Raw genomic sequence first — 23,974 nt, 5'->3', positions numbered from 1 at the left:
GTTTTTAGGCATCTGTACCCAGAGGCCTGTTCTCGAATAGCAACATATGTTCCAACATGTGGTCCCTGAGCCACAAAACAGAACACCTCCTGTCCCCAGAAGGAAACCTTGCTCTTGGGAACTGTGTCAAACCCTCAGAGTAGGAGAATGTTGGATGTCCCCTGTGCCACCGCCACATTCCAAGGTCTCCCTGGACACAAACCAGAGTTGTGACCAATCAGCATGGGACTCCATGTAAACTCATCCCCCTAGGCACTTCGCTCCAGAGCCACCAGATGTAATCTGCCATATTCCTAGGCTGCAATTGTAAGGTGAGTTCGCATTTCTAGGCATCCCTGCATAGAACTCTGCTATCAAAACTTCTATATTGGAGACGTTAGAGCCATCAAACCAGACTCCCCATTTCCCACATAAGGACACCTTGCTGTTTGGAGCATCTCACAAGTCCCAGCATGGGAAAATTTCCATGGCCTCATGAAGTCACCCCTCCATTAGTTGGCCATCATGAACACAATCTCCAGCATGAGCGAACCTCTGAAACTCGCCATTACTCATGTGCTTGAGATCTCGAATAATCAGCTGCACATTGGAATTGGCATGCCCTCGGCCCTGAACTGAACCCTAGCTTAGCCCCAATCCTAAGCAAAGGTGGGGTTTTCTAGTCGCCTATACCTGGGGCTCTGCTCTGGAATCCCTCTTTTGGAGGGATCCCTGAGACAGAAAACAGGACTCCTCCCTTCCCACATAGTGACCCAAAGCAATTGGAAGCTAGACCAAATCCCCAGAGAGGAAAAATCCCCCATGGCCCATTAGGGCACCTCTATATTCCATGGCCATCCTCGACAAAAAAACCCGGAGAAAAAAGATTGTGCTACCGCCTCACACTTGCCCTTCTTTCATATCCCAAGGAGCTCCCCTCATGGTCTGTATATCGGGATTGCCATACCCTCGGCCCGAAACTTAAGCCGAGTTTGTGTTTTCAGAATTCTGTCCACACAACCCTGACCCATATCCTCTTCAGGCTGGGGCCTCTGGAGCCACACTGCAGCACTGTGCCTACCCCCTCAAAGGAATCTGGGCCCATTCCATTTGCCACAACCCTACAGATTAGGAGAAACCTACAAGACCCCCGAAGCCATCCCAATTCCATAGTCCACCTGGGACAAAAGCATTACTGACACATCCTGCGCAACTTCCTTCACTCAGACATGCAGACAAATGTCCCCAGAGACAGAAGATTGAACCGGACATACACCAGGCCCTAATATGAAACCTAGCTTAAGTTGGCAGGCATCTCTCCACAGAGTATTGTTTGAATGCTGGCATATGTGGGTTTCCTGATGCACAAAACAGAACTCCTCCTTCCCCATGGCAAGAAACCTTGCTGTTGAGATGGGGATCAAAGTCAAATCCTCAGAGTAGGAGAAACCTGCATGGCACATGAGGTCATGCCCATTCTTATTTCTTATTTATTTATTTATTTATTTATTTATTTATTTTCAGCGTAACAGTATTCATTGTTTTACAACACTCCCAGTGCTCCATGTAATACATGCCATCTCTATTACCCACCACCTGGTTCCCCAACCTCCCACCCCCCGCCCCTTCAAAACCCTCAGGTTATTTTTTAGAGTCCATAGTCTCTCATGGTTAATCTCCCCATCCAATTTCCCTCAACTCCCTTCTCCTCTCCATCTCCCCAGGTCCTCCATGTTCTTTGTTATGCTCCACAAATAAGTGAAACCATATGATACTTGACTCTCTCTGCTTGACTTATTTCGCTCAGCATAATCTCTTCCAGGCCCATCCATATTGCTATAAAAGTTGGGTATTCATCCTTTCTGATGGAGTCATAATACTATATTGTGAATATGGACCACATCTTCCTTATCCATTCGTCCGTTGAAGGGCATCTTGGTTCTTTCCACAGTTTGGCAACCGTGGCCATTTCTGCTATAAACATTGGGGTACAGATGGCTCTTCTTTTCACTACATATGTATCTTTGGGGTAAATAACCAGTAGTTCAATTTCAGGGTCATAGAGAAGCTCTATTTTTAATTGCTGGAGGAATCTCCACATTGTTCTCCAAACTGATTGCACCAACTTGCATTCCCACCAACAGTGGAAGAGGATTTCCCTTTCTCCACAACCTCTCCAACACATGTTGTTTCCTGTCTTGCTAATTTTGTCCATCTAATTGGTGTAAGGTGATATCTCAAAGTGGTTTTAATTTGGATTTTCCGTGATTGCTAGTGATGATGAGCATTTTTTCATGTGTCTGATAGCCGTTTGTATGTCTTCATTGGAGAAGTGTCTGTTCATATCTTCTGCCCATTTTTTGATATGATTACCTGTTTTGTGTGTGTTGAGTTTGAGTTCTTTATAGATCCTGGATATCAACCTTTTGTCTTTTTTTGATATGATTATCTGTTTTGTGTGTGTTGAGTTTGAGTTCTTCATAGATCCTGGATATCAACCTTTTGTCCATACTGTCATTTGCAAATATCTCCTCCCATTCCGTGGGTTGCCTTTTTGTTTTGTTGACTGTTTCCTTTGCTGTGCAGAAGCTTTTGATCTTGATAAAGTCCCAAAAGTTCATTTTCCTTTTGTTTCCTTTGCCTTTGGAGACATATATTGAAAGAAGTTGCTGTGACTGATATCGAAGACGTTACTGCCTATGTTCTTCTCTAGGATTCTGATGGATTCCTGTCTCACGTTGAGATCTTTTATCCTGTTCGAGTTTATCTTTGTGTACGGTGTAAGGGAATGATCGAGTTTCATTCTTCTTCATATAGCAGTCCAGTTTTCCTAGCACCATTTATTGAAGAGACTGTCATTTTTCCATTGTATATTTTTCCTGTTTTGTAAAAGATTATTTGACCTTAGAGTTGAGAGTCCATATCTGGGATCTCTATTCTGTTCCACTCGTCTATGTGTCTGTTTTTATGCCAGTACCATTCTGTCTTGGTGATCACAGCTTTGTAGTAAAGCTTGAAATCAGGTATCGTGATGCCGCCAGGTTTGTTTCTGTTTTTCACCATTTCCTTAGGAATTTGTGGTCTCTTCTGATTCCATACAAATTTTAGGATTTATTTGCTCCAGCTCTTTGAAAAATACTGGTGGAATTTGATCGGACTGGCATTAAATGTATAGATTGCTCTAGGCAGTATAGACATTTTAACAATGTTTATTCTTCCGATCCAAGAGCACGGAATGGTATTCCATCTTTTTGTCTTCTTCAATTTCTTTCATGAGTGTTCTGTAGTTCCTCAGATCCTTTACCTCTTTGGTTAGGTTTATTCCCAGGTATCTTATGGTTCTTGGTGCTATAGTAAATGGAATCGATTCTCTAATTTGCCTTTCTGTATTTTCATTGTTAGTGTATAAGAAAGCCACTGATTTCTGTACATTGACTTTGTATCCTGCCACATTGCTGAATTGCTCTAAGAGTTCTAGTAGTTTGGGGGTGGAGTCTTTGGGGTTTTCCATATAAAGAATCATGTCATCTGCGAAGAGAGAGAGTTTGATTTCTCCATTGACAATTTGGATACCTTTTATTTCTCTTTGTTGTCTGATTGCCATTGATAGGACTTCTAATACTTTGTTGAACAAAGGTGGTGTGAGTGGGCATTCTTGTCGTGTTCCTGATCTCAACCAGAAGGCTGCAAGCTTTTCCCATTGAGGATGATACTTGTTGTGGGTCTTTCATAGATAGATTTTATGAAGTTCAGGATTTTTCCCTCTATCCCTATATTTTGAAGCATTTTAATAAGGAATGGGTGTTGGATTTTGTCAAATGCTTTTTCTGCATCAATTGAGAGGACCATGTGGTTCTTCTCTCTTCTCTTATTGATTTCTTCTATCACATTGATTGATTTGCTAATGCAGAACCATCCTTGTAACTTAGGGATGAATCCCACCTGGTCAAAGTGGATAATCTTTTTAATGTGTTGCTGAATCCTGTTTGCTATGATCTTGTTGAGAATCTTAGCATCCAGATTCATCAGTGATATTGGTCTGAAATTCTCCTTATTTGTACGGTCTTTGCCTGGTTTGGGATCAGGGTAATGCTGGCTTCATAAAAACAGTCTGGAAGTTTTCCTTCTGCTTCAATTTTTTGGAACAGCTTCAGGAAAATTGGTGTTATTTCTTCTTTGAAAGTTTGGTAGAATTCCCCAGGGAATCTGTCAGGTCCCGGGCTCTTGTTTTTTGGGAGGTTTTTGATCACTGTTTCAATCTCTTTACTAGATATCAGTCTATTCAGGTTGTCAATTTCTTCCTGGTTCAATTTTGGGAGTTTATAGTTTTCCAGGAATGCATCCATTTCATCTAGGTTGCTTAGCTTATTGGCATATAAGTGTTGGTAATAATTTCTGATGATTGTTTCTATTTCGTTGGTGTTAGTTGTGATCTCTCCCTTTTCATTTATAATTTTATTAATTTGGGCTTTCTCTCTTTTCTTTTGGATTACTGTGGCCTATGGTTTATTGATCTTATTGATTCTTTCAAAAACAAAAGAGCTTCTTGTTTCATTGATACATTCTACTGTATCTCTGGTTTCTACCTTATTGATCTCTGGTCTAATCTTGATTATTTCCCTTCTTGCGTGTGGAGTTGGTTTGATTTGTTGTTGATTCTCCTGTTCTTTAAGGTGTAGAGACAGCTGGTGTATTCTGGAATTTTCAGTTTATTTGAGGGAGGCTTGGATGGCTATGTATTTCCTCCTTAGAACCTCCTTTTCTGTATCCCATAGGATTTGGACCAAAGTGTTTTCATTCTCATTGGTTTCTATGAATTGTTTAAGTTCATCTTTGATCTCCTCGTTGATCCAAGCATTCTTAAGCAAGGTGGTCTTTACCTTCCAGGTGTTTGAGTTCCTCCTGAACTTCTCCTTGTGATTGAGCTCCAGTTTCAAAGCATTGTGATCTGAGAATATGCAGGGAATAATCTCGGTCTTTTGGTATCGGTTGAGTTCTGTTTTGTGACCCAGTATGTGGTCTATTCTGGAGAAGGTTCCATGTGCACTTGAGAAGAATGAGTATTCTGTTGTTTTAGGGTGGAATGTTCTGTATATGTCTATGAGGTCCATCTGGTCCAAAGTTTCAATTAATTCTCTTATTTCTTTATTGATTTTCTAAATATATGATGTGTATATTACTGAGAGAGGTGTGTTCAGATCTCCTACTATTAATGTATTCATATCAATATTAATCTTTATCTTGATTAATAGTTTTCTTGTGTAATTGGCTGCTCCCATATTGGGGGTGAATATATTTACAATTGTTAGATCATCTTGGTGGATAGACCCTTTAAGAATTATGTAGTTTCTTTCTGTATGTCTGACTACTGTCTTTAGTTTAAATTCTAATTTATCTGATATGAGAATCTCTACCCTGGCCTTCTTTTGAGGCCCATTGGCATAAAAGATGCTTCCCCATCCCTTCACTTTCAGTCTGGGTGTATCTTTAGGTTCAAAATGGGTCACTTGTAGACAACATATGGATGGGTCCTGTCGTTTTATCCAATCTGCAACCCTGTGTCATTTTATGGGCGCATTTAGGCCATTCCCATTAAGAGTGATTATTGATACATACATTTTTATTGACATCGTGCTACCTTTGAAGTCTTTCTTTCTGTAGATTGTCTCTATATTTCTGTTCAATGATATTCTTAGGATTTTTTTTCTCTTTTATATAAACCCCGTAATATTTCCTGCAGTGTCAGCTTGGTGATTGCATAGTCTTTTAAGCCTTGCCGGTCTTGGAAACTCTTTATCTCTCCATCCATTTTGAATGTCAGTCTTGCTGGGTAAAGTACTCTTGGCTGCATGTTCTTCTCATTTGATATCCTGACTATATTTTGCCAGCCCTTCCTGGCTTGCCAGGTCTCTGTGGACAGGTCTGACGTTATTCTAATGGGTTTTACTCTGTATTTAAGGAACTTCTTTGTCCTAGCTGCTTTCAAGAGGGTCTGCCTACAGTTATAATTCTTCATTCTTACTATCAGGTGTCTTGAGGACTTTCAAGAAACTATAATCTTGGGAGGAAACCGTTCTGCCTCTAGTACACAAACGCTGTTTCCATTCTTGATATTGGGAAAATTTTCATAGAAAACTTGTTCCACTATATCTTCTAAACTTCTTTCTTTCTCCTCCCCTTCAGGGATTCCAATAATTCTGACGTTGGAACGTTTCATGGCATCATTTATTTCTCTGGTTCTGTTTTCGTGGCTTCAGAGGTGTTTTTCCCAGGCCTCCTCCTAATCCTTTCTCTCTCTCTAATTGTCCTCCAGATCACTAATTCTATCTTCTGTCTCAGTTACCCTAGCTTTTAGAGAATTTAGATTAGATTGAAATGCATTGAGAGCATTTTGAACATCATCCCTGGTCGCACAGTTCTGCCCTAATCAATTCCATTTGGTCATCCATGGATTTCTAGATCCTAGCTATTGCCTGGATAATTGTTAGCCTGAATTCCTTTTCTGACATATTGTCTATGTTGGTAGCCATTAGCTCTGTTGCAGAAGGTCCATCCTCTGTAATTTTTCTTCTGTTGGGCATTCCTCCTCCTAGTCATTTTGATGAGAGATGACTGAACGTATATAGTTGGATGTATCAACTGTGGTGCAGTCAGGGGGCACCCTGGAACACTTCTAAGCAATCAGGGTTCCCCACCCAAATGAGAGAAAAAAGAAAAGAATAAGAAATAGAGAAAAAAAGTAAAGAAAGACAGAGAGAGAGAGAAGAAAAAAAGGGAAGATAAAAGAGAAGGCTCAGCCCAAATGATGCCCAAGGTGATATTTATGAAGTATACAAACCAAAACAGACAAACAAAAAAACTGATAAAGTATATGACAAGAGAGAGGAAAAAATATATATATATCAATAAAAGTAATAACCTTGTCAAAAAGAACCCCAAGTATAAGATTTATGTACTATCAGGACAAACACAAATACAAAGAAACACTGGTGGAAGGAAAATATGGGAGAGTGGTTATAAATTCTCAGTGTGGGCGAGGATGGTTATCTTGATTCTTCTTGGATGTATCTTGATGTCTTTGTTAAAGGACTCAACTTTCCTAAGATATGGGGGAATAAAAATTGGTTTACCTATAGGGGTAGCATTGATTGGGGAAAGGGGATTACCTTGAAGTTTAACTCTAAATGTATATTAGAAAATAAAAATTTAAAAAAGAATAAACTAGACTAAACTAACCTAAAATTTAAAAAGAAATTAAAAAAAAAAATCGGAAAGCAAAAGCAAAACACGGGTGTATGTATCAAAAAGTTCAGGTTACCTGCCAGACTCATCAAAAAGAAAAGAGAAAGGACCCAAATCAATAAAATCATGAATGAAAGAGGAGAGATCACAACTAACACCAAAGAAATACAGACAATTATAAGAACATACTATGAGCAACTCTACGCCAACAAATTGGACAATCTGGAAGAAATGGATGCATTCCTAGAGACATATAAACTACCACAACTGAACCAGGAAGAAATAGAAAACCTGAACAGGCCCATAACCAGTAAGGAGATTGAAACAGTCATCCAAAATCTCCAAACAAACAAAAGCCCAGGGCCAGATGGCTTCCCAGGGGAATTCTACCAAACATTTAAAGAAGAACTAATTCCTATTCTCCTGAAACTGTTCCAAAAAATAGAAATGGAAGGAAAACTTCCAAACTCATTTTATGAGGCCAGCATCACCTTGATCCCAAAACCAGACAAGGATCCTACCAAAAAAGAGAACTACAGACCAATATCCTTGATGAACACAGACGCAAAAATTCTCGCCAAAATACTAGCCAATAGGATTCAACAGTACATTAAAAGGATTATTCACCACGATCAAGTGGGATTTATTGCAGGGCTGCAGGGTTGGTTCAACATCCGCAAATCAATCAATGTGATAGAACACATTAATAAAAGAAAGAACAAGAACCATATGATACGCTCCATAGATGCTGAAAAAGCATTTGACAAAGTACAGCATCCCTTCCTGATCAAAACGCTCCAAAGTGTGGGGATAGAGGGCACATACCTCAATATTATCAAAGCCATCTATGAAAAACCCACCGCAAATATCATTCTCAATGGAGAAAAACTGAAAGCTTTTCCGTTAAAGTCAGGAACACGGCAGGGATGTCCATTATCACCACTGCTATTCAACATAGTACTAGAAGTCCTAGCCTCAGCAATCAGACAACAAAAAGAAATTCAAGGCATCCAAATTGGTAAAGAAGAAGTCAAACTATCACTCTTTGCAGATGATATGATACTATATGTGGAAAACCCAAAAGACTCCACTCCAAAACTGCTAGAACTTGTACAGGAATTCAGTAAAGTGTCAGGATATAAAATCAATGCACAGAAATCAGTTGCATTTCTGTACACCAACAACAAGACTGAAGAAAGAGAAATTAAGGAGTCAATCCCATTTACAATTGTGCCCAAAACTATAAGATACCTAGGAATAAACCTAACCAAAGAGACTAAGAATCTATACACAGAAAATTATAAAGTACTCATGAAAGAAATTGAGGAAGACACAAAAAAATGGAAAAATGTTCCATGCTCCTGGATTGGAAGAATAAATATTGTGAAAATGTCTATGCTACCTAAGGCAATCTACACATTTAATGCAATCCCTATCAAAATACCATCCATTTTTTTCAAAGAAATGGAACAAATAATCCTAAAATTTATATGGAACCAGAAAAGACCTCGAATAGCCAAAGGAATATTGAAAAAGAAAGCCAAAGTTGGTGGCATCACAATTCCGGACTTCAAGCTCTATTACAAAGCTGTCATCATCAAGACAGCATGGTACTGGCACAAAAACAGACACATAGATCAGTGGAACCGAATAGAGAGCCCAGAAATCGACCCTCAACTCTATGGCCAACTAATCTTCGACAAAGCAGGAAAGAATGTCCAATGGAAACAAGACAGCCTCTTCAATAAATGGTGCTGGGAAAATTGGACAGCCACATGCAGAAAAATGAAATTGGACCACTTCCTTACACCACACACGGAAATAGACTCCAAATGGATGAAGGACTTCAATGTGAGAAAGGAATCCATCAAAATCCTTGAGGAGAATGCAGGCAGCAACCTCTTCGACCTCAGCCGTAGCAACATCTTCCTAGGAACAATGGCAAAGGCAAGGGAAGCAAGGGCAAAAATGAATTATTAGGATTTCATCAGGATATAAAATCAATGCACAGAAATCAGTTGCATTTCTGTACACCAACAACAAGACTGAAGAAAGAGAAATTAAGGAGTCAATCCCATTTACAATTGTACCCAAAACTATAAGATACCTAGGAATAAACCTAACCAAAGAGACTAAGAATCTATACACAGAAAATTATAAAGTACTCATGAAAGAAATTGAGGAAGACACAAAAAAATGGAAAAATATTCCATGCTCCTGGATTGGAAGAATAAATATTGTGAAAATGTCTATGCTACCTAAAGCAATCTACACATTTAATGCAATCCCTATCAAAATACCATCCATTTTTTTCAAAGAAATGGAACAAATAATCCTAAAATTTATATGGAACCAGAAAAGACCTCGAATAGCCAAAGGAATATTGAAGAACAAAGCCAAAGTTGGTGGCATTACAATTCCGGACTTCAAGCTCTATTACAAAGCTGTCATCATCAAGACAGCATGGTACTGGCACAAAAACAGACACAGAGATCAGTGGAACCGAATAGAGAGCCCAGAAATCGACCCTCAACTCTATGGTCAACTCATCTTCGACAAAGCAGGAAAGAATGTCCAATGGAAAAAAGACAGCCTCTTCAATAAATGGTGCTGGGAAAATTGGACAGCCACATGCAGAAAAATGAAATTGGACCACTTCCTTACACCACACACAAAAATAGACTCCAAATGGATGAAGGACCTCAATGTGAGAAAGGAATCCATCAAAATCCTTGAGGAGAATGCAGGCAGCAACCTCTTCGACCTCAGCCGTAGCAACATCTTCCTAGGAACAACGGCAAAGGCAAGGGAAGCAAGGGCAAAAATGAACTGTTGGGATTTCATCAAGATCAAAAGATTTTGCACAGCAAAGGAAACAGTTAACAAAACCAAAAGACAACTGACAGAATGGGAGAAGATATTTGCAAACGACATATCAGATAAAGGGCTAGTATCCAAAATCTATAAGGAACTTAGCAAACTCAACACCCAAAGAACAAACAATCCATTCATCAAGATCAAAAGCTTTTGCACAGCAAAGGAAACAGTTCACAAAACCAAAAGACAACTGACAGAATGGGAGAAGATATTTGCAAACGACATATCAGATAAAGGGCTAGTATCCAAAATCTATAAGGAACTTAGCAAACTCAACACCCAAAGAACAAACAATCCAATCAAGAAATGGGCAGAGGACATGAACAGACATTTCTGCAAAGAAGACATCCAGATGGCCAACAGACACATGAAAAAGTGCTCCACGTGACTCGGCATCAGGGAAATACAAATCAAAACCACAATGAGATATCACCTCACACCAGTCAGAATGGCTAAAATTAACAAGTCAGGAAATGACAGATGCTGGAGAGGATGTGGAGAAAGGGGAACCCTCCTCCACTGTTGGTGGGAATGCAAGCTGGTGCAACCACTCTGGAAAACAGCATGGAGGTTCCTCAAAATGTTGAAAATAGAACTACTCTATGTCCCAGCAATTGCACTACTGGGTATTTACCCTAAAGATACAAACAGTGATCCGAAGGGGCAAGTGTACCCGAATGTTTATAGCAGCATTGTCTACAATAGCCAAACTATGGAAAGAACCTAGATGTCCATCAACAGATGAATGGATAAAGAAGATGTGGTATATATACACAATGGAATACTATGCAGCCATCAAAAGAAATGAAATCATGCCATTTGCGACGACGTGGATGGAACTAGAGGATATCATGCTTAGTGAAATAAGTCAATCGGAGAAAGACAACTATCATATGATCTCCCTGATATGAGGACATGGAGAAGCAACATGGGGGGGTAGGGGTATAGTAGAAGAATAAATGAAACAAGATGGGTTTGGGAGGGAGACAAACAATAAATGACTCTTAATCTCACAAAACAAACTGGGGGTTGCTGGGGGGAGGTGGGATTGGGAGAGGGGGAGTGGGCTATGGACATTGTGGAGGGTAAGTGCTATCGTGAGTGCTGTGAACTGTGTAAACCTGGTGATTCACAGACCTGTACCCCTGGGGATAAAAATACATTATATGTTTATTAAAAAAAAATTTGGAAGGGGAGGCGAACCATAAGAGACTAAGGACTCTGAAAAACAACCTGAGGGTTTTTAAGGGTCAGGGGTGGGAGGTTGGGGGAACAGGTGGTGGGTAATAGGGAGGGCACGTTTTGCATGGAGCACTGGGTGTTGTGCAAAAAGAATGAATACTGAAAAAATAAATAAAATGGAAAAAAAAGTTCAGGTTAGAAGGTTATTAATGAATTTGATGCAGTGGGCATCTCACTGTGATGGTAAGTAGGTTAAAAATTATCTCTATGTATAAAAAAAGGAACCAGAATTGTGGTAATGAGTTAAAAATAAAAGTTGTATCTATGAAGTACTGGTGGTTGTACTCTTGTTGTGTTTTTTTTTTTTTTTTCTTTCCTGGTTGGTTTTCTGGGGGAAGGGCCTGCCACGTGGGTTTTCGGTCAATGATGTTCTCTGAGTTAAGTCCTCCTGCCCCCCTCAAGGGGGTGGGCTCTGAGGAAACCGTTTTTTTTCAGACTTTTGTTTTCTGGAGGTTTTTATGTTCTTTCATCTGTTTTCTCTTGCCTTGACAGCTTTTGATGGTTTTTGGAGGACAGAAATCTGCACCCTGATCTCCCTCTCAGAGAGAAGCCTCAGAATACTCTGCAGAGCTGTTTGCAGAGTAGTTTCTGAGTTAAGGTCCCTGGAGATGCAGGATCTCCTCGTTATACCCAATACCACGGCAGCGGCAACTGTTGGTATGGAGGTCAAATTCAAAGCCACATAGTAGGACAAACCTGTATGGCCCATGAGGCCACGCCCATGCTAGAGGGCCGCTTTAAGAACAAACACACACTGTGACCATCATCCTGAACCCGTTTTTTTTTTTTTAAGATTTTATTTATTTGTTTGACAGACAGAGATCACAAGTAGGCAGAGAGGCAGGCAGAGAGAGAGGAGGAAGCAGGCTCCCTGCTGAGCAGAGAGCCCGGTGCGGGGCTCGATCCCTGGACCCTGAGACCATGACCTGAGCTGAAGGCAGAGACTTAACCCACTGAGCCACCCAGGTGCCACCATGAACCCTTTTTGAATTGAGGTCTCTACATAGGTAGACCAAGAGCTGGCATATTGGGCTTGAGATGCCCCTAGCTCCAATCCTAACCAAAGTTGGTATTTTCCTGTAGCCCGAATGTGGGATTATGTTCTGGAATCCCTCTTTTGGAGGAACACCTGAGACAGAAACAGGACTCCTCCCTTCCCACACAATTACCCCAGATGACTGGGAGCCAGGACAAATCCTCAGAGAGGGAGACTCATCCATGGCCAGGAGGCCACCTCTACAATACTCGGCCAACTTTGACACAAAATCCAGAGACAAAAGCCTGAGCTACCGCCTCATACTCCCCTATTTCATATCCCGAGGAGCACCCCTCACGGCCTGTAGATTGGGCCTGCAATACCCTCGGCACAAGACACAGGCCGAGTTTGTGTTTTTAGATTTCTGTCCCCACAGAACTGGCCCACACACCCTCCAGGCTGCAGCCTCTGTAGCCACACCATAGTACTGTGCCTGCACTCTTGAAGGAATCAGTGCCCATTCCATTGGTCACAACCATACAGATGAGGAGACACCTATAAGGCGCCGTGACAAACCCAATTATGTAGTCCTCCCTGGACAAAAAGTCATTGCTGACACAACCTGAGCAACTGCCTCCACTCAGACACACAGACCAATGTCCCCAGAGACTGAAGATTGCACCAGACAGGCCCCTAGGTCCTACTCTGAACCTTAGCTTAGGTTTGCAGGCATCACTACTCAAAGGTCTGGTCTCAATTACCAGCATATGAGGGTCTCCTGAGGCACAAAACAGAACACATCTCGTCTCCACATTTGAACCTTGCCATTGGGAACTGTGTCAAACTCTCCAGGTAGGAGAATCCTACAGGGCCCCTGAGCCACCGCCACATTCCAGGGTCCCCACGGACACAAACCCGCATTATGACCCATCAGAATGAGAGTCCATTTCAACTCAGCCCCCTGGGGACCTCGCCTCAGAGGCAGGAGATCAAACCTGCCTTGTCGCTAGGAGCCAATGGGAAAGAGAGGTGGGTTTTCCAGGCATCTTTCTGTATGGGGCGGCCTAGGGCCATCCAACAGTTCTCATCTCTAAGACAGAAGTAAACCTAGATGTTTGGAGCAGCTCACAGACTTAGAGTGGGAAAAGCTTCGTGGCCTCATAAAGCCACTTTTCCATTCAGAGACCATCGTGGTCGCAAAGTACATCCTGAGCCAACGTCTGAAACTCGCCCTTATTTCAGATGTTCGAGATTTCGATTCAGGCTCTGCAGAGTGGGCCTGCTGTGTCTTCCGCCCGAAACCTCACCCTAGCTTGTGTTTTCAGACTTCCATCCTCACAGTCGTGGCCCAGAAGCCCTTCACATAGGGAATTCTATAGCCACAATGCAGCACATTACCTCCACACCAGAAGGAAAACATGCCCTATGGGACTCCACAGAAACCCCAGATGAGCATCAACTGGCTTGGCCCTCAAGAGCACCCCATTTTCCGGGGAAGCCCTGTGCACTAATGCTTTGTCTGACATAGCCTGATCCAAACCTCTTGTCAGACACCCAGACAGCTAGCGGCATATGCAGCAGACCGGAACAGCTATGACCCTCTGCCGTCATCTCTTCCCAACCTGGGTTTTCAGACCCCTTATACTGAAACCTTATTTCAAATCCCTGCATATAGGGGAACATGATGCACAAAAGAGTACTCCTCCTTCCCCATGGCAGGAAACCTGGATGTTGCGATGGGTGTCCAACCCTCAGAGTGGAAGCCAGCTGCATGACCCGTGAGACCACACCCACACAGGAGTGCTGCCCTGGGCACATACAGGCATTGTGAACCTCAGCCTGAGCCCCCTATCAAGCAAGCTCCCTTGGTAGCTGGACCAGGAGCACGCTGAGCGGGCCTGCCATGCCCTTAGGCCCAAATACTAACCCAGTTTGGAGTTATCCAGGAGCCCGGACCCAGAACCCATTTCTGGAATCTCTGTTTTGGCGGGACCCCTGAGACGTAAAACAGCACTCTTCTTGCACAAAAAGACACCAAACTCTTGGGAGCCAGACAGAATCCCCAGAGAGGAAGAATCTCCCATGGTCCCATGAGGCCACCCCTACATTCCGTGACCACCCTAGACACACAATCCAGACAGAAGAGGCTGCACTACCACCTCCCAGTGGCCCAAATTTCAAATCCTGAGGAGTGTCCTTACAGTCTGTAGGTCGGGCCTGCCATACCCTCGGCCCCAAACCTAACTGGAGTTTGTGTCGGCAGACTTCTGGATCCAAAGCCCTGGCCCACATGCCCTCCAGGATGGGGACTCTGAAGCACCACCTCAGGACTTGACCTGCTCTCCCGAAGGAAACTCTGCCCATCACAGTTGCACAAACCCTCCAGATTAGGAGCAATCTGCAAGATCCATGAGCCCACCCCAATTTCGTAGGCCATTTTGGGCAAAATTGCACAGTCTGACACACCCTAAGTACCTACTTCAAGGCAGACAGGCAGGTCAATGGCCCTGAGTCAGATTATTGAATCTGATATGCCCCTAGGACCTCATGGGAACCCTACCTTATTAGGTTTTCAGTCATCTGTTCCCAGAGGCCTGCTCTGGAATACCAACTTATGGTCCAACATGTGGTCCCTGAGCCACACAACAGAACCTCTCCTGTCCCCAGAAGGAAACCTTGCACTTGGGAGCTGTTTCAAATCTTCATGGTAGGAGAATAGTGCATGGTCCCTAAGCCACCACCACATTCTAAGGTCTCCCTGGACACAAAGCAGCATTGTGACGCATCAGCAAGAGACCCCATGTCAACTCAGCCCACTGGGTATTTCACCCCAGAGCCAGCTGATCGAACCTGCCATGTTCCTTGGCTGCAATGGGAACATGATGTGGGATTTCCAGGCATCCGTGCAGAGAGCTCGGCTAACCTAATCATTCCATATGAGGGTCCCTGGAGCCACCCAACCATACTCCCCTCTCCCACAGAAGGACAACTTGCTGTTTGGAGCAGCTCACAAGCCCCAGCATGGGAAAATGTCCATGGCCTCTTGAGGGCACCCATCTATTCGTCGGCCATCATGGACTCAAACCCCAGTGTGACCGGACATCTGACACTCGCCCTTACTCAGGTGCTCAACATCTCGAATAAGACGCTGCACATTGCAATTGCCGTGTCCGGGCACTGAAATGAACCATAGCTTGTGTTGTCAGACTTCCATCCTCACACTCACGGTCCGCAAGCCCTCCAGATTGAAAATTGTGGAGCCACAAAGCAGCCTTCCTCCAGCCCACCAGAAAGAAGTGCCCTATGGGTCTTCCCAGAAACCTCACATGAGGATCCAACTGCACAGCCCTTGACGGCACCCAGAAGTCTTGGCCGCCCAGTGCACTAATGCTGTCTGACACAACCTGAGCCCTGACCTCCTGTGAGCCACCCAGATAATGGGCCCCATATCCTGCATGTGTGACCTACCATGGACCAAGGCCATGATCTCTACCCAACCTGGTTATTCAGGCATCTGTCCCCAGACCATAGCTCAAATCCCTGCCTAAGGGGGAACCTGAAGCACAAAAGCATACTCCCCCTTCCCAATAGCAGGAAACCTGGCATTTGGGATGGTTGTCCAACCCTCAGAGTAGGAGCAAGCTACATGGCTCATGAGACCATGCCCAGTCAGGAGGGCTGCCCTTTGCACAAACAGGCATTGTGACCCTCAGCCTGAGCCTGCATTAAAATAAGACTCCTCGGCAGCTGGACCCAGAGCCTGTCCAGTGGGCTTGCAATGCCCCTAGGCCCAAATCCTAACCCTCCATGTGGTTATCCAGGTGCCAAGACCCAGAAGCCGTCTCTGGAATCCCTGTTTTGGCGGGACTTCTGAGACGGAAAACAGCACTCTTCCCTTCCCCCAGAAAGACACCAAACGCTATGGAGCCAGGTAGAATCCCCAGAGAGGATGAATCTCCCAAGGCCCCATGAGGCCAGCCCTACATTCTGTCACCATCCTAGACACACAATCCAGACAGAAGAGCCTGCCCTACCATCTCACAGCCGCCCTAATTTCAAATCACGAGGAGCTGCCATCAGGGTCTGCAGATCGGGACGGGCTTCACTTTGACCAGAACCCTATGCCAAGCTTGTGTTTGCAGACTTCTGTCCCCAAAGCCCTGGCCCACATGCCCTCCAGGATGGGGCCTCAGGAGCCACACCGCAGGACTGGACCTGCCCTCGTGAAGGAAATTCTGCCTGTCACAGTTGCCCAAACCCTCCAGATTAGGAGAATCCTGCAAGACCCCTGAGCCCCTTCCAATTTCCAAGGTAGATCTGGACTAAAATGAGCAGTCTGACACATCCTAGTCACCTACCTCCGATCAGACACCTAGGTCAATGGCCCTGAGTCAGAATTTGAAACTGACATGCCCCGAGGACCTCATTGGGACCTAGCTTAGGATTTTCAGTAATCTGTCCCCAGAAACCTGTTCTGGAATACCAACATATGGTCCAACATGTGGTCCCTGAACCACACAACAGAACCCCTCCTGTCCCCAGAAGGAAAGCTTCCTCTTGGAAGCTGTGCTAAACCCTCAGGGTAGGGGAATCCTTCATGATCCCTGAGCCATAACCATATACTATGGTCTCCCTGAACACAAAGCAGCACTCTGACCCGTCAGCATGAGAACCTATGTCAACTCAGCCCACTGGGCACTTTGCCCCATTGCCAGCAGATTGAAACTGCCATGTTCTTCTGCTGCAATGGAAACGCGAGATGGGCTTTCCAGGTAACCATGCAGAGAGCTCTGCTATCCAGTCTTTAAATACGGGGGTCCCTGGATCCACCCAAACGGACTCCTCCTGTCCCACAGAAGAATGCCATGCTGTTTGGAGCAGCTCATAAGCCCCAGTGTGGGAAAACTTCCATGACCTCATGAGGCCACCACTCCATTCTTCGGCCATCATGGACACAAACTGCAGTGTGAGCGACCATCTGACACTCGCCCTTACTCAGGTGCTGGAGATCTCGAATCAGCCACTACACATTGGAACTGCCACGTGCTTGGCACTGAACTGAATTGTAGCTTATGTGTTCAGACTTCCGTCCTCACACTCCTGGCCGGCAAACCCTCCAGACTGGGAATTCTGGAGCCAAAATGCAGCCTTCTGCCTGCCCACCAGAAAGAAGAAGGGCCCTAGGTGTCTGCCCAGAAATCCCACATGAGGATCCACCTGCATGGCACTCATTAGCACCCCAATGTCCTAGGCCACCCTGTGCACTAATGCTCTGTCTGACACAGCATGAGCCCCAACCTCCTGTCAGCCACCCATTTAGCGGACCCCATATCCTGCAGATGCGACTGGCCATGGCCCACGACCATCATCTCTCCCCAACCTGGGTATTCATGCATCTGACCTCAGACCTCAACTCAAATCCCTGCCTGTGGGGGACTGAAGCACAAAAGAGTACTCCTCCTTCCCCATGGCATGAAACCTGGTTGTTGGGATGGGTGTCCAACCCTCTTATTGGGAGACTGCTGCATGACCCATGAGTCCACGACCACTCATGAGGGCCACCCTGGGCACAAACAGGTATTGTGACACTCAGCCTGAGCCTGCTTTCAAACAAGCCACCTCAGAAGCTGGACCAGGAGCCAGCATACCGGGCCTGACATGACCCTTGGCCCATGATAACCCTTGGTTGTTTACTCCAGGTGCCTGACCCCAGAACCTATCTCTGGAATCCCTGTATTGGCACGACCCCTGAGACAGAAAACCACACTCTTCCCTTCACCAGAAAGACACCAAACTCTTGGGAGCCTTGCAGAATCCCCAGAAAAGAAACATCTCCCATGGCCCCATGAGGCCACCCCTACAATCCATGGCCATCCTAGACACAAAATCCAGACATAAGAGCCTGTGCTACTGCCTCCCAGCTTCCCGAATTTCAAATTCCGAGGAGCTGCCCTCAGGGTCTGCAGATTGGGCCTGCCATCACCTCATCCCTGACCCTAACCTTAGCTTGTGTTTGCAGACTTCTGTCCCCAAAGCCCTGGACCACATGCCCTCAAGGAGGGGCCTCCGGAGCCACACCTCAGAACTAGGCATGCATTCCCAAAGGAAACTCTGCCTGTCACAGTTGCCCAAACCCTCCAGATTAGGAGAAACCTGCAAGGCCCTTGATCCCACCCCAATTTCCGGGGCCGCTCTGGACAAAAATGTGCATTCTGACACACTCTAGCCACCTACCGCCAGGCAGACATGCAGATCAATGGCCCTGAGTCAGAAGATTGAACCTGACATGCCTCCAGCACCTCATTGGAACCCTAGCTTAGATTTTCAGGCATCTGTCCCCAGAGGTCTGTCCTGGAATACAAACATATGGGCCAACATGTGATCCCTGAGCCACACAACAGAACCCCTCCTGTCCCCAGAAGGAAACTTTGCTCTTGGGAGCTGTGTCAAACCCTCGGGGTAGGAGAATCCTGCATGGCCCCTGAGCTACCGCCACATTCTAAGATCTCCCTGGACACAAACCAGCATTGTGATCTGCCAGCATGAGAACCCTTGTCACAGTCCCCTGGGCCCTTTATGCCAGAGCCAGCAGATCGAACCTGGATGCTCCTCAGCTGCAATGATAATGTGATGTGGGATTTCCAGATATCCATGGGGAGAGCTCTACTATCCAGTCTTTCTATATGGGGGACCATAGAGCCTTCTAATCAGACTCCCCATGTCCCAAAGAAGGACACCTTGCTGTTTGGAGCATCTCACAAACCCCAGCGTGGGAAAATCTCCATGGCCTCAAGAGGCCACCACTCCATGAGTCATGCATCATGGACACAAAGTCCAGTGTGAGTGTACATCTGAACCTCGCTGTTATTCAGGTACTGGAGATCTCAAATCAGCTGCTACACATTGGAACTGCCATGCGCTCGGCACTGAACTGAATCATAGCTTATGTGTTCAGACTTCCATCCTCACACTCCTGGCCGGCAAGCCCTCCAGACTGGGAATTCTGGAGCCACAACGCAGCCTTCTGCCTGCCCACCAGAAAGAAGAAGGGCATTATGGTTGTGTCCAGAAACCCCACATGACGATCCTCCTGCACAGCCCTTGATGGCACCCCAATGTCCTAGGCCGCCCTGTGCACTAATGCTTTGTCTGACACAGCCTGAGCCCAGACATCCTGTCAGCCACCAAAATAGTGGGGCCAATATCCTGCAGGTGGGACCTGCCATGGCCCGAGGCCATCATCTCTACCCAACCTGCATTCAGGCATCTGTCCCCAGACCTTAGCTCCAATCCCAGCCTATGGGGGAACCTGATGCACAAAACAGTACCCTTCATTCCCCATGGCAGGAAACCTGGCTGTGGGAATGGGTGTCCAACCCTCAGAGTGGGAGCCAGCTACATGGCCCATGAGACCATGCCCCCTGAGGTGGGCTGCCCTTTGCACAAACAGGCATTGTGACCCTCAGTCTGAGCCTGCTTTCAAACAAGCCCCCTCAGTAGCTGGGCCAGGAGACAACATATCAGGCCTTCCATGCCCCTGGGCCCAAATCCTAACCCTCAGTTGGGTGCTGCAGGCGCCCAGACTCAAAACCCATCTCTGGAATCCCTGTTTTGGTGGGACCCCAGAGACAGAAAACAGCACTCTTCCCTTCCCCCTGAAAGACACCAAACTCTTAGAAGCTGGGCAGAATTCCCAGACAGGAAGCATCTCCCATGGGCCCATGAGGCTACCCCTACATTTCGTGGCCATTCTAGACACACAATCCAGACAAAAGCTGCACTACAGTCTCACAGCTGCCCGAATTTCAAATACTGAGGAGCTGCCCTCAGGGTATGCATTTCGGGCATACCATCACCTCGCCCCTACCCCTAAGCCGAGCTTGTGTTTCCAGATTTCTGTCCCCAAATCCCTGGCCCACATGCCCTCCAGAATGGTGCCTCTGGATCCACACTGCAGGACTGGATCATTGAAAACAAGATGAAAGTATAATGTGGGCTTTCAATTCTTCACGTGAAAAGAGGAATTTCCAGATATGGAAATCTGTATTCCCTATAGCACTACACTAGTAGCAATAGAGACAGGAAGCTTACATCCCTTCGTGAGAGAGGAAGGCCCTCTTGAAAAGGACTTATCCTCCATGATGATATTGATTCTGCTTCTCTTGCCGTCTTTGAGGTTTGACCTCTACAAACTTTTTGTTTATTTATGTAAAAGGATAATAATGACATTTTTCTTGGGTTATGATTGGTAGTTTCTTCTCTCACCAACTTATTTTCTGCATGTCTTCTGCAGAAAGCATGAGGCTATGAAAGTTTCTGGAGCCCAGAAGATAGGGTTTAGAGGAATATATATCTTTCCTGTCCTCCTTCTTTCTCCTGGATCTATTCTCTTTTGTCTCTCAATAAAGTCTTCTCTCACTTTCCTCATTGAATGAATAATGAACAAGCCAATGCATAAGTGAGACTATAAAATAGTATAGGGAGAAAGCAAGTGGGAAATAATGTTATCCTAGAAATGTAGCTGGAACCCTAGGTATGAGGAAGAATGGAAAATGGAAATCTGTACACACGAAAGTTGTAAATCAGATAGATCAATGCAAAGTACTGAAAGTCCCCATGAAAAATAATCACACCAGCACTCCTCATTGTTTTATATATATAGTCATAGATATCTATAACTATAGATTAATATATCTATATAATATATATTATATAATATATTACAATATATTATATTATATTATATTGTTATTATATAATATATGATATATTATAGTATAACATAATATGTATTATATTATATATTATATATCTATATATCTATGTTATATAATCTATAATATATAGTTATAGATATCTATATATATATTATAGATATCTATAACTATATCTCTCTATATATCTCCACAGAATATATATATCTCCACAGAAATAACTAGAAATGACAATATAGGCAAGCATACCATTTCATGTTTATATTGTCATGCCAATAACTTCAATTAACACCTTATTTAGGCTAAACACTTATCCTTCACAGCATTGTTAAACACAAAAAGTGAAGAGAAGTGTGATTATTTCCTTCCTAGTACTGGCTCTTCTCACTCAGTCTTATTCAGCATATTGTTTTCGTCTCAGAAGGCAGGTTATACCTCTGACCTGCATTAGAAAATTTAGCAAATGAAATGAGATTTCCTCTAAACCCCTATCAGTGTTATTTGGAGTGTTTGAAGCATATCCTTTAATATAGTAATATCCCACTCTCTATACTTTTATTACTTTGCACTTGAATCCAGTCTCTGTAGTCGAGACAGAGACACACAATGAAATAGTATCTCACTATATATGTGGAGAAACTTGTTAGTGTATAGATACACACACACACACACACACACACACACACACACACACACACACACACGTACTGCCAAGGCATTCATTAGAAAAACGTGGAAGTGAGTAATGAGATCCAGATCCAGATTTAGGTGGAATTAGACCTCAGCTACATATGCACTACTATTTTTGTTTGAGCTCCACTTATAATACATTCATCCACCAATCGTTAATCACAGATTGCCTTCCTCTAGAACAACCTTCCCAATCATTTTCACTTTCTAAATTCTATCTTCATAATCTAACAATGGTTATTGATAATTCATGAGTCTGTTCTAGACTAATCCAGAGACATGTCTTTCTTGTCTAAACTTATGGCACTTCTAGATACTATCAGAATCAGAATCAATCATTTGCAAATGATAAAAGGCACCAGGAACATTCTTGTGATACTTTGGATCTTTCTTTCAAATATTGTTCTATTTCACTTATTTTGTATAAATTGAAGCTTATTGATTTCTTCCTATGCATTTTAGTTTCTGCATACGATCCATGGCTGAAAGCCAAGTGTTATGTCATGAGTAATAGTTCTAGAAAGGTGTTTCCTAAAGTTTCATATGATATTGAACTTTACATTTTACACTAGGGCTGCAAAGGGAAAATGAAAGAAAAAAACATTAATAATGCAGAAAAAGAGACTGAGGCAAGAGAATAAAGTTATGCGGTAGATAAGATTCAAATGTCATGTAACGGCAGCACTCAGGAAAGTATGGCATTGAGCTAAGATGTATGAAGGGGATGGAGGCAGTAATGGGTCCCACAGAGGCAAGAATTGAACTTCAGCAAGAATATTCTTAGCAGAGTAATAGGGACACAAGAGTTCCAACAGTTCTAGAAGGAAAGCTGGGTTGAATGAATCTCTGCCCCTCTGTAACTGTAAGTGATGAAAACATTTAGCTAAACTTTCAGTTTGCACACATCATTCTGTGATTGATTTCTGATTTTTTTTCCTCCTCACCTTTTCACTACTTTATGTTAAGACCATTTGCAAAAAGGGATTATCTTCTACTCACTATTGCATATTTCCTAGACATGCTGAGTACTAAAGACTCAGTTGTATACAGTAGGATTTTCCTCAAGCAACTCAAACTTACGGTTCCAGAGTTATGCCTTAATGATCTATAACTCTAAAGTGAAGTTCTTGAGATAACAACTATTTTAAGTCATCTGTTATGGACTGAATATTTGTGCCTCTCAAAGATTCATATGTTAAAATCCTAATTCCAGTAAGATGGTATTTGGAGTTGGGGTCTTTGGAGATAATTAGGTCACAAGGGTGAGCCCTCATGTATAGATTGGTATCCTTATAGGGAGAGGTCAGAGGGCTAACAAGCTCTCTTTATACCACATGAGGATACAGTGAACAGTTAGTAATCTGCAATGTGGAAGATGGCTCTCACCAGAGCCTGACCATGCTGGCACTCTGATATCTGACCTAAATCCTCCAGGAAGATACTCATTTCTCTTGTTGAGAAGCTGCTCAGTTTATGGTATTTTTTTTATAGCAGCCCAAGCTGACTAAGACATTTTCCTTATATTCCCATAAAACCTATGACAATAATTTTCGTATGGTCGATTTTCCATTAATGCTGATTAACATATCCTTTCTAATTCCACATGCTTATCATTTATCTGTGATGAATATTCAAAGATCTTTCTCTAAAAGATGCAACCCTGGCCAATTAATAAAAAAATCATTAAACATTCAACCACATTATTAAGGTATCTTGAGTGCAATGAAAAGTCAGGTGGGTGGAATAGATAATACACCAAAGGATTTGATTTTGTCATTATTTTACAGTTTTGAGCTGTGATGGGAGTTGCCTTTGAAAACATTTGTACTTCTCATTTAGATGAGCTCTGTGTCATGCAGAGAAAGATAAAAAGCAATCTCTGTGTGAATCAGGTATGACTGGTTAGTTCTACATTTACCAGCCACTAATTCCTTTGAGTAATCATATTTGTTCTCTGATTACACATGGTCTGATGGATTTCAAAGCAAAAGAGAAGGAGGGGTTAAAAATACTGGAATCAAACAATAGTCTCAAGTGTTGCCATTGGCAATGAATAGCCAACATTCCATTTCCATGATATATGAGACATAACTAGACTTTGGGCAAATCTGATGCAGTAGCAATAGCCCATACTATACAAGGCTAAATGCCAAGCAGAAGACAGTTTGTTTACTGTGTATAGAAGCCCATGCATCCCAGACAGGGAGCATGAAGGGATGAACTAGGAACTCCCTGACTTATGGTTGGTTTCCTG

This window comes from Meles meles, chromosome 16, assembly GCF_922984935.1.
Source record: "Meles meles chromosome 16, mMelMel3.1 paternal haplotype, whole genome shotgun sequence".
In the NCBI taxonomy this organism is placed as follows: Eukaryota; Metazoa; Chordata; class Mammalia; order Carnivora; family Mustelidae; genus Meles; species Meles meles.
Note: the sequence above shows the minus strand (reverse complement) of the source record.